This window comes from Zonotrichia albicollis, chromosome 10 (assembly GCF_047830755.1).
Source record: "Zonotrichia albicollis isolate bZonAlb1 chromosome 10, bZonAlb1.hap1, whole genome shotgun sequence".
NCBI lineage: Eukaryota > Metazoa > Chordata > Aves > Passeriformes > Passerellidae > Zonotrichia > Zonotrichia albicollis.
This window is the reverse complement of record NC_133828.1, coordinates 34,900,080-34,912,854: the sequence shown is the minus strand read 5'-3', so window position 1 is coordinate 34,912,854 and position 12,775 is coordinate 34,900,080. Positions and strand designations below refer to the sequence as shown.

General features: G+C 41.5%; 1 protein-coding gene across 3 annotated transcripts in view; it reads right to left on the bottom strand.

Moving 5' to 3' along the window:
- The window catches only part of GLI2 (GLI family zinc finger 2), a 187,729-nt gene that overhangs the window by 144,476 nt on the left and 30,478 nt on the right, over positions 1-12,775 (bottom strand). Inside the window, exon 1 of one of the 3 annotated variants that reach the window (XM_074548769.1) lies at positions 9,450-9,832. The exons of the other annotated variants lie outside the window; for them this stretch is intronic. The gene's annotated coding sequence lies outside the window, so the exon portion shown is untranslated. Of the gene's footprint in view, positions 1-9,449; positions 9,833-12,775 lie in introns of those variants that run through there. 3 annotated transcript variants of the gene reach the window in all.

Here is a 12,775-nt window from a genome sequence, read left to right as displayed (position 1 = left end):
TTAACTTCCTGATCAACACCATCTGCCATTTCCATATGGCAACAGCAAACCAAAAGCACGAGGAAGAAGCTGCTCCACAGTACTGGGAGGGGTCAAAGTGCACCCAGAACCGACTGGGGCTTGGTAGAGTCTCTCTGTACTGTGCTAACATCACCTCCAGCCAACTCCACAACTCCTGGGATATTTCAGGCACAATTCTGTCCAGAAAGGTAAAGAAAGGAAAAATGTAGGGTAGGAAGGAGGCATGAGGCAAGGAGGGATGTTTGAAAGGATGACTGGATGGATGTGAAAAGAGCAGTAAGTTCCTGAAGATGGACATGGGCCTGGAAAACAAGAAATAAGGGGATAGGGGGATGACCTTAAAGGCTTACTGAAGAGTATGAGTGAATGAAGCACAGACAATGGCAAATCCTGTGGAAACAGAGAAGCATGGAGAAAGAAGCAAGACTGTAGGAAGACCTGGCTCCCCAAGAGATGGAGATGGAGATACATGCACTACTGGGGAAGGTACAACATGACATCTGCTTGTGGCAGGGACAGGACAGGGAGGCAGGGCACAGAGGGAAGAGAGACACAGGGAAGAAAAGTGACATGCAAGGGCCTCTGGTAGAAGAAATATGCCTGGCAAACAGCTTCAAAGAATGCAGCCTTCCAGCCTGCTCCATCACTCTTTGTACATGGAGTACCAAGACTTTAGGCACAGAAAGACTTCACTGCTTCAGGTGGTCCCAGCCATGTGAAAGGAAAACATCTCAGAAAGAGTCACAAGTGCTGTCCCCCCCGCTTACGCTGACACTGACCACAGCAGCCTTCCCCTAACATCACACAAGGACAGCCGTTAGTGGTAACACTCAGAAATTATCACTACATGGACTGTCTGTAAATATTCAGCTACCTGCTCAAGAAGCAGCCTTCAGCAGCTCCTGGTAGAGCAGGAGCCAGTCACTGATGGGTGCTGGGCAGCAAGGAGGCAATGCCAGCATGCACAGAGGGACAGACAGCCCTTGGGCCCCCTGCTCCTGGGCAGGGCTGACAGAGGCGGCATAGCACTTGTGGGAGAGACATGGCCTTCAGGAATGTCAGTCACAGACCAGGCTATCCTAGGACGCTCTGTGGCACCAAATGACAGCACTGAGGCTACTGTACTGCAACATAAATTATTTTTCCCTTTCTAAAGGCATTTTACTTTCTAGGCTGCATTTATTGGAAAGGAGATGATATTAAAGAGAGGAACTAAAATTTCAGTTGTTTTTCAGGTTTAGCCTGATGTTCCTATTTTTCACAAACACTAATGTCACTTTAATATTGCTGCTTCATTACAAACAAGTCTGATTTATAAAACAGCAGAACATTTGAATCGTTTCCCCACTTCCAGTATATTTTCAAGTTGCCAAACTTAGAGCCTTGAACAAAAATTATCTTTCAGATGCTGGGTTAAAAACAATCACAATACATCATCAAAACAAACTAACAGACATAAAAGCTCAAAGCCAGACACAGAATCAGCACTGGTCCATGCCGAGGCATGCAGGCTGGGGTACCTGACTTTCCCTCCTTCCCCTCAGAAGTTATCTCAGTTTCTTACTTTGGAAGAGCTCAGAGGATGGAGGAGTGGGGGCTGGAGGGAAGAGTCTTTTGTGGTAGAACAGGAAAACAAAGTCATGCTTGTGATTTTACAAAACCAATCCTACATGTCTTATCATGAGAAAATTTCCACTAAGCAAATTCTGACATGCGAAAAAACTGTCAAAGAAGATAATCAAGACACTCCTGCAGTCAGAATCTGTATTAACATGCAGCAAAAAATATGGGAGGATGCCACCAGGTAAACAAAAATTGCTTAAAAGTGATGCGTCACCATTATAACTGGTCCACGAATCTTCATAGGGTTTTGTTTATTTGTTTGCTTTTTTAAGAGTGAGAGAATTGTGGCAAAGCATCGTCTGTGTTTTTGATATAAATCCAAAGAAGTTTTCAATTTCCTGTTACACAACTGTCTGTGTTTTTTCCAAAAACAGAACCAAAAATGCAAATACTACCTATGTGTGCACACATGTATCTAATGAAGAAGTATTGTTTTCATTTTAGGAAACCTTTGCACACCAAAATAGAAAACTAAAAAAAAAAGTCAATATAGAACTCCCCAAACACCCCCTTCATCAAGTCTTCATGCTCCAACAAGAGCAGGAACTGCTAATAACTGACATGTCAGAGAGAACATCTGTGGTGCTTGGCAGCTACACCAGGGTGGGTTACAGCTAAACAGGGTGGGTGACAGACTGCATGAAGACCAGGGTGGAGGACCATTAAACTGTTAACAACAAAATTAGACTCTAATTGCAAATCACTAGTAACCTAATGACTTTTCATCAGGTTTTATGAGTAAAAGATACTACAAAAGTAAACTGCACATACTACAAAAGGAGCAGAAGCTGATTCTGAGCAGAGATGTTTACGCAGATTCCACAGAGCAGAGAAGGGTCAGCACAGGAGATCTGTCTAACAGGAGAAGAGCTGCCTTGGTACTGGATTCAAGGGAGGTTTTGAGAAGTGAATGTTTTGCTGGCTTGGTGGTGACTGAAGGAGAATCCTCTTGGGGTTTCACTTCCGTGCTGCAGTAGTTTGGGCACTTTCAACTCTCATGAATGAAACCCCAAATACAAACCACATGGACTGAAGTTTAATGGGTTTGCTTTATGTAGGGATGGGATGAGTAATAATGTCTTGTAGTGGCTAGTCCATCCAGATGACATTGAACAGGCTCCAAAGCTTGGATAAGAAACCCCTCATTTGGCTCAAGAAATGAAAATCTTTATTTTGAGCAATGAAAGATGAAGGACTGCATCCTTGCAAAAATCCCTATAGCAACTAGGCTCTTTCAGAACATGTTTCATTACAAAATTTTGGTTTATTTTTAAACATTACAGTTCTGTTCATCAGCCTATTGAATTCTGCCTCCGGAGGCACACATGTAAGCATGCAGAAGAGAGAAGCCTGGGAAGGAAACAAGAATGTAATTAAAAACAAAAAAGCAACACTTCAGTTGGCTCATTTTCCTCTGCTGAACACATACACCACACAAGCTGCTATTCCACTCCACATATTGTCTTTATAAGACTCCAGTTGCCAGCTGAAGGCAAGATGCAGACCACATAAAATGGCTGGCAGTCCACAAACACGAGAATGAAGAAAAATTCATCCAGATGAGAATGGGACAAGAGTTTCTCAAAGGAACACATCTAGGATTGGAAAGGGACCATCAAGATCAGCCTTATGCTCACAACTAGCATTCGAAAAACCCAAAACTGTTGCAATATCTGACAGCTGCTTCTGCAGGAGAGGTCAGAGTTATATGGGATGTGCCCATGAACCACAACAAAGACTAGTCTGCAAGGACACAAGCATGCTGGTGAAGAAAAATTCAAGGAGAACCAGGAATCCTTGCAAGGAACATTCCATGAGGAAGAATTAAATCAATACTTTGAAGAGCATTCCATTTCTGTGAGCTGTGACTCAAGTTACAAAGCTATGTATTTTTCCAGAAATTAACAGTTAAGTAAGTGGTGACTGGCAGAGCCCCTATGTTTTCAGCAGTGCAGGTCCATCCTCTACAGAGAAAAGAAACTGTACAGTGTGGCTGGCTGTCATTACAGTGGATGGGAATAAGTCTTTCAGGAGACAGGCTAAAGTATTCAGGAGGGTATTAAGCTAATGACAAAAGACAAGGGTGAAAATGAGCACTCATTTAGCCAGAAATCAAGATGTCAAGATTAAAATTAATCAAGGTACCAAGGGACTCAAAGAGAAGAGGTTCCTTAATTGTGTAGACTGTAACACTATGAACATGGGTAATAAACAAGAAGTGGAATAGCTCCTTTAATACACAAATTAGTCCTGACTGGTATTACTGAATCTGGTGGAAACATTCACATGAATGGAGAGTTACAGTCATTTTGTGTATCAGGGACTGGAAACAAACACAGAGTCATGAAGCCTGTCAGTGACAAATGGGTGTTGACATGGTAAATAAAGATGATTGCTTTATACCAGTGAGATGCTCTCCATGCCTAGATGGCCTAGATAAAGATTATAGGTTCTAAAGCAACCACATACAAGGCCACACATCTGGAAAATAATTGATTAAAATGAAAACTGTCTGAGAAACACTGACTGGAGATTACTTGAAGTTTATGGTGGGCAGGCAGTGGCTGAGAAGCTGTATGGAGGGTATCAACATGAAAACAATTAAAGCAATATGTGTTTGTCTACACAGAGTTTGGGAGGCTGTAATGCCTCTCTGCCTAACCCTGAACTGACAGTATGTGCAGTTCTGGTACCCACAGTCCAAGCAGAGAGATGAAAACCGCCAAGGGTCCTGTGCCACACACGAGAAAAATGAAAGAGAGGTCAACAGAGATGCACCTGCAGAATGACCTGATCAGTAATATTAACACATACACAACCAAAAAGGCTAAGAGACAGATATTAAATTAGAAAAATTCAGATTAGAAACAAAGCTCCCAGTTTCAACAGAAAAGAGCACTAGAGTCAGTCTGGTGCCAGACTTTCTAGCATGGCTGACATTTTGTTCAGGTATTTTTCAGGAGGTCTGCTGTAGTATAAGACTTATCACAAGACATGGGTTTTAATTACAATTTGGGTTTAAGTACAGGAAAGTCCTCTGATGGTATTGTAAGAAGGTTAGATTAGATCAGCACCTTGATCCTCTGTGCACCTATGTATCAGGGTATTATTAATGGTTGGTCTGCCATACCTTCACATATCAAAACATATGCATTTATTATGCTTAAATTTTAGCATGTCTGTCTCTGCTGACAACAAAACTAATGTACACCTTCCAGCTTCCCTATTTTTTTCTTTTGCGCTAAGGACTCAGGACAGGTGTTTATGTCCTGCCAATGGCAATGTTGCAGAATATACATTCTTTCACTGTGCAGTTATGTCTACTGTGTACAAGTATTTTGATGACTAAGACAAATTATAAAACCATTCACCAACAGAGTATCATGCAATCTTCACATTGTAGTCTATAAGAACTCATTTAGTTTCTTGATTTGGTAAGCGGCTACCAGCATCAAAAAAAGGAAAGAAACAACACTGTAATTTATTTCATTCTCTTGTTTAAGAAGCTAAGGGGAAAACCTCCCATCTCAACCCCAGCAGTGGTGTCTCCACCGCCCAGAGAAGAGTGGGAATATGAGGAGGTCTGGTCCTCTGCAGCCCTGCAGTGTCTGCTTCACATACAAAACAAGCTGGGCTGACAAGCCAGAATACCTCATGTCCCCAAAACTTACTGGAACAAAACAAAGGCCAGCAGTGAACTTGGAGCAAATGTCAGCAGGTTGCTATGGCTCAGGGGAACTGAACAGGTGAAGCAGAAGAACTGTGTGTGGTAGTGGCCAGACCAGGGCCTGAGCACTGGAAACTGCATTTGCACCTGTTGAGCCCCCACAGATTTTCAGAGGCTGTACCAAACTTCAGGGCACAGCTACTGATGTGGCCACTAGACACAAGAAGACTCTTTACACTATTTCATTACATAAGACTCAAGTCATTAAGGCTAGCCTGAGGAGATTCTGTAAATCCTGCCTCCCTATTTGCTTTCATTCCTTGATAGTTTCTAATTTAAGACAAAATGCAAAGAATTAATATAAATTCCTTTGGACAGAACTCTTGTACAGGAGCATGTGTGTACACACACATACACATACATCTGGTTGCAGTTACAGTTATTATTTAGTTATAACTAATATACAACTATCTACTAAAACAGTTACAATATACCTTGCAGTTATTGTACATTATTTCTGTTGCATATTAAAGCACATAATTATATTCTATATCCATATCTTTTTCTGCATGCAAGCTTGTTGAGTTCTTCCTTGAGAAAACAGTAAAAACAAGCTAATTCATTTACCTCCTGTCTACAACTTCCTCCCTGCTCCTGAAGTTTCATCTGCTCTTTCCTACAATCACCTCACTCCTGCACAATCATCTTTTTTTGCTCTCCTTGCTCTTTCTCTCTTCTTTTTTCCTCTTTTATCTGCTCTGCCTCCTTCTAAACCCAAAATCCCAGTTGTGTCTACAACTCTTTCCATCGTCCTCCTTGTTCACTACAGCTAAGTTGTATTCAAAGCCCAGTTGCCTCTGGGCTTTCTCTCCACTAAATCTTACCTACATTTTACTGTCAGATCGACCTAGTTTGGACCTAATTCCCTCTAACCACACAGAAACTTCACCCTATCTCTCAAATATCTCTCATAGAAGTCTGGCCATGGTTAGAAGCTAGCAAAGGATGCCAAATGCTGTAGAAGTGGATAGCATGTTGTTTGTTATCCAAGTTTGAAACCTGGGGTGGTCCTCAAGATTCCTCCAACCTCACTGTAAGATTCTGCCTCTAGGCCACCTCTGACTCCTGCTTCTCCCTTCTGCACAGTGTCTCAGAGTTTGGCATTTCCTTGAGCTTCCTGCCACTCACCTACACATCTGAACTCAAAACATCAGCCTCTAACCCATTCATTTTCATTTACAGCAAGTTCCTTTACATTGGCTCTAATGAGTACAAAGCTGATTTCACAGCCATTCAGAATGTGGGAACAAAGAACATTTTCCTAGCTTGTCACTTTTTTCCTGTCACTTTGCTTTACATCCTTTGATGGCATGCTCTTTTGTTTTGCCTCAGCCATTGTCTCCTCTTTCAAAGCCTATCAAAGCCTACCACACTATGCTTTCAATCTCACTGGCTTCAGGAAGACTTGAGCAAATGCATATGCACTTGCTTCCATCAGGGCCTAAATATGTGTTCTTTGAGTGGGTTTGGTCATACAGGTCAGAGATATCTGCCCAATCCCAGTCTCATTCATAATAAGTTTTCACCACTGAAACTACTAACTTGAGCTGCCTTCTGTTTCATTACAGGTCTCCAAGGTAAGAGACTCAGATTCCCTCAGAAAATCAGGAACCAGTTCTGATTTTCCTGCTCTGTTTTTAGAAGTACTAGAATTCCACATTTAATGCTATGCTTCCTCCTGTAAGGGAATAATCACTTGCATAGCTCATTTATCATAACTCACTTGTCCCTCACCAAAAGGAAGATTTTACTTCTTATATCCCCTTGCTCTCTGCACAACACAGAGTGACATTCAAAATTATACACTACAAATACTGAAAAACCTCTTCAAGTATGCATTTTAATTGCTGTCACAACCTAGCACTTGACTGAAAACCCAGTTATCTTTTTCTCTACTGAAGAAATTAAACATCTATTTTCCCCCATCTCTACATTCATCCTTTTGAGTCCAAACTCTCATAGAACTGAAGGCACAGGGATTGGGGACTTGTCACCAGCCATAGATGACCACACAATTTCTTGGTTTTAAACCATATCCATAGCTACTCAACATTTGGTACCATTTGGACTCTTGGGCACTTCCCAGCCTTTCATGTATTTTAAGTGAGACATCTCAACATATTTTCTGTCTTGGAGACAGTATCATCACTGCAAACTCAGCACTTCACGGGTTTATTGCTAATAAATGCTTATAAGTGTTAATTTTAAAAAAATAAAGAAAACAGAGAAAATGTATTTTTTGAAAACAAAAATTGATGTACATCCCCCAATCAATAGTGGAATACTGAGAAAACAGTAGATGCCTTCCCTTAGCACTCTTGTAACCAAAGATTGTTCTTTATTTGGAGAACATATTCAGGCAGATGCCTTCAGAGAAAGACCTGAAGCATGTGCTGGACTGGTTTCCATTGCTGCAGCCTGCTGAGATTTTTAGAACACAGGACTTGTGGCTGCAAACATTGCTTAATGTTGAGACCTTCCCTTTTGCAGATCAGTGCAATGATACATCACAGCCCCAAGGCCACGTGGCTGCTGCCTGCCCCTTTGGCTGGGACCTGGACACTCACACTGTGTGTCATGCAGAAAACCTACAGCTTTTCCCAAAGCCTTTTGGGTTCCAGCCCCCACAGCCAGCCAAGGGCACTGGCAGCTGAAGGCCTTTCTCAGAGCATGAGAATCAGCAATCACAGGAACGAACCATCCGCAACTCCAGCACCAGGCGCAAATTACACAACAGGCAAGGCCTCAAAGCAAATGGCTGAGTGTGCAAACAACTTCAGGGAAAACACACATAGGAAGAGATCTATTTGTTAGAGAAATAAATGATTCCTGTCTCTTAAGGTGCAAGGGAGCAAACCTCAGCTCCCAGAACAGGCCCACTTGGAAGGAACATGCTGCTGTCCCACCCCACTGTGCTACACAGACCTGTGTCTCTGCCAAGAATTGTGACTGTATTACCAATAAGCACAAAAATAATTAACTGCACCACCTTCTTAGGAAGAGTGTAGTAAACTACAGCCTAGTGAGAAATATGATAAAATAAAGGTGCAAAAAGGTTCCATGGCTTCTAAAAAAATCCTCTATGCAGCTTCCTGGCTTACCTGCCCCTGCCACAGTACAACACTGCACAAGAAACCAAACAGATAGCAAAGCAGCACAAAATATTGCCCAGTCTCTTTTGCTATTGTAAAACTTGAGGGGAAAATAAAGTGAAGTGACAATGAAAAGCTTTTGTAATGCAATTTTGCTGCTTTGACAGTTCATGAGGATAGAGAGATGACCAGAGAGCTTTTCATTCAAATCCATCTTAATACAGAGGTAAATGGGTTTGGATATATATATATATATGTTATATATATATATTATGCTATATATTCCCTATAAAATGAATAATAACTTCAAGAACTGCTGAAATTTATGTAACAATTGTGATAGTCTCAAATGTCCAACAAAATAGTTTTGTTATATGCACATTTAACATATTTAAATTAATTTCCTTTGGCTGAGTCATCACAAATGTCCAGTTGCTCAGCGCTCTAGATCCACACCATCTTAACCTCCTCTGGTCACAGCAGCACACAGTACAATTGCTTTTCATGTCATGCTTGGAAAAACTCTCTGTTGAGCCCTCCTGGAATGGGGTTGCATTATCCAAGTCATTCTGCTCTGCAACATCAGTACTAATCCCCAGCATCCTTAATAAATGAAAACACACACTTTCCCAGAGCTCTGTTTCCAGGGCAGCTTTACTTTGCTGGTGACCACAAAGGTGTGAAGATTTCTAAAGAGTTACTTGATGCTAGTAGAGAAAATATGCACACCCAGGTACTTGCAGTCACTTTTCACATCTAGTTTTGACTTTTACTGGTCTTGGGTCCTCCAAGAGATCCAAGTCTTACCTGTCCTGCCCTCCCATATTTATTTCTCTGACCTAGAAAATCCCTCTGCTGCAGCTTCTGGCTTAAACTTTCACCCTAGATAGGACTCTCACTGAGGAAAAAAAAAGCCTTTCTGATTCTTCAGTCATTCCCAAAGTTTCCTGATCTGTCAGTAAAACCCCAGGGCTGATGCATCTCACCTTCAGTAGCCAGCTCCTTTGTTCTGCAGAGGGAACACCACGGCCCCACGTCCCCACAGGAGAGCCTGGAAAAATTCTCCTCACAGCTGTCCTGAGAAATTTCTGCCTGTTTTGTGACTGTTTGAAGTCTGGACGTTGATGATGATGCACCTCTCTGCAAACACCAAAGTCATGCCATGATGCAGCAGTGATGTATTCAAGTACAGACAAACCCCCAAATTGTCACAGCACTGCCTAAGGACTGTCACACGGCAACAGACAAATGGTCCCACTCATCCAACACCCTGTCTGACAGCAACCAGTGATGGATTCCTCAGACTAAAATACAAAAAGGTCATTTGCTTTGCCCAGTATTACAGCAAGGCAGCAGAGGGCAAGGACTTTTGCAAGCTGGGGCAGCAGATGATCTCTTTGTGCTATGTCAGATGAAGTGAGAAACTGGGGAAGCATCTCTGCAGAAGGTGTGAACTTGTTCATTTGGAGTCAGAAAGTGATTAGAGATCGTCAGATCAGAGATAATACAGAAGCACAAATTATTACCATTAGGGCTTCTCTAGATTTGTATACTGCAACCAAAAATACTATTACCTTATTGCAGAAATACCTCAATCTTTCCTGAAGCTTGCAGAGCTACATTTTAATAAATGCACCATAAACATACTTCCACTTCTGAAGTTAATCACAATTGCCTTACAGGAGATTAACACCATAAAGCACTTTCACAGCTGACGCGTCTTTAAAAAAATTCCCAGAGTTAAACTTGTATAAATAATGTAAGTGACAAGGAATATAATTATTAAATGTTGTCATTTTGGAAGAAAATTAATTAGCGATAGCTGTAGCTGTCTTGTGTCTATTTAAGCAGTGTGCATCTCAATTAAAATTTAATTGCAACAGATTCAGTCACAGCAGGGAAAAGTGATGGAAATGAAAAGCAGTCTGATCCTATATTGCTGCCTACAAGAGAAAGCATGGTAGAAACTGTGGGGGAAGGGGAGGAGAGAGGCACGAAGGTAAGAAAGCAAACCCACAGAGCTCTGCTGCTGCACAGCCAGGATGCCCAGCTCCACTGGGTGCTGTCTGTTTCCACAGCAGGTGACTGGTATTGGACACCAGCACCAACAGGAGCAAAAAGGAAGGGCCATTGCTTCCCATCACAGCAGATGAGCTCACATACCCACTGTGGTATGAGAGATGGCATCATTCTCCACACCACTGTGCCCTTTGCTTTCACCACCTCCTCCAGATCATCCTGGAAAACCTCTAAAGCAGGACTGAGAGGAGCCTTCCTTAAGGAAGAACCAGAAAGATCTCGAAGATAAAGCCCTTCTAACACTCTAAGTCACCAGAGGTACAAAGATTTGGTTTGAGGAAGAACAGTCCCCTTCACGTGACTTGGAAAAGCAGGCAACATCCTGTATAGCTCTGGATTATCTTCTCTATCAGAGTGACCCAGGTATCACCTTTGTTCACTTCTGGAGGATTTTGGATGTCCATGATAAGATGCTTTAGAGAAATTATAGAGCCAGAAGGAGTTAAGATACCTGGCCCATTGCTGCACGTACAAGGAATTCCAGTGTCCCTAAAATTCCAGCAGCCAATTCTCTACACTGACTGGAAAATACTGTCCTATGTCTTAACTGAAACACTGAAACAGCTCTTCCTTCAACATTCATTTCTCAAGATTCAAATTATCTACTACCTGCTTACTTAAATGAGTAATTTCCCTCTCAGAGAAAAGTGAGTATTGCCGTAAATGTGTAGGATGCAAATCACATTGAAACAAAAAAACAAAAGGTGCAGAGTCCTGAGTTCATTTACGACAAGTAAATAAAATGGAAACCAAAAATGAGATGCTCTGGTCTTAAAACTTCAGCTATTTATAAAATACTTGCTGAGTATAACATCACTGAACTACATAAATATTCTTGAATTACTTCTGTTAGGACTTTTTCAGCTTCCAAATGAGAAAAATATATTTCCTCCAAATTCCCTGGGCACGTTCTCAGTCAACCTGAAAACCAAATTATATTGTTTCTGACATCATAATTATAATGTAAGCTTACAGTAGTTGATCATTTTGTTGATGATGCTGAAGTCATAAGAGAATCAAACCCATTCCCCTACCATTATGCAACTCTGTCCAGTCATAAAAATAATTTTCTGCTATCAGAATTAGGGATAGCAACCTGAAATGGTATGTTCCTATTGAATATAGATAGTGATTAAAACAATAATAATCCTAATAACAATACTGTCACAGTCTTATAATGTTACTAAGGCACAGTTATGATATAGCCCTAGTGAAATTAAGATTTCATTGAAATTTGGTAATCCTAATCGGGTTTTATTTTAAATACAGTCTAACTGAAGTTTCCTTATCAAAGTATTAGGATAAAACAGAAAATAAGCATGTATACATGACTTAATGTAAAAGTCTGCAGTTACAACAAAGCCAAACCTTTTCTGGTAGCAGCAAATGATGTGACACTCGCTAGAGAGTTCAGGCTGGGTGTTCAGAAAAGTTTTCTCCAGGAAAACCATGCAGGGCTGGACCAGGTCACCCTCAAGAGCTGAGGCATCTCTTTGCAAAGAGGTTTAAACAAGCCATGACCAATTTAACCCAGTGCTGGTGGCAGGCCCCACTGGGGCTGGAGGCTGGGGACAAAGAGCCCCCTCAGCTTTCTGTCACCTGAAATTTCTGTGATTCTGTGATCCTGCAGAAGTGGAGATGAAAAATCTCAATGCTTTGGAAGATCATCCAGTTAGCTAAGGATTCACTGCTGCTGCTGCTGCTTGAAATGCTCAGCATCAACCAGTCTGAGTGCCTACCCCACAGGTCAGAGTCAGCAAACTACAGGGAAGGTGCCAGATTTAACATTGAGCCTTTTTGCTAAAACCAATCCCAGCTACACGTGAAGTAGAACCTGCATCAAAGGTGCAACTGATGATGAACAAGCTGAAACATGACTTAAAAATATTTCTTCCTTCTTTAAAAACAAACAAAAAGATAACCCCAAACTTTTCACTGGAGAAATATTTAACTTTCAAATGAGATGATCACCAACTTCTTTCCTTCCACAAAACACTTCAAAATGGGGACTGGGGAGGAGGAGAGCGGGAGAGGGGAGAGAAAAACAAACTCCTCAGCCTAATTTACAAAAGTCTGCAATATTTTTGTTAAGGTTATCAGATGTCTTCTATCTCAGCATAACTAAAGCCCAAAGAAAAGACAGCCTGTTCACTGGCACATATGCTGATCTCACGGATCTAATGCAGAAAGCACATGCTTTCCTGTGTACAGCACTCCATATAGTTTATGGGTA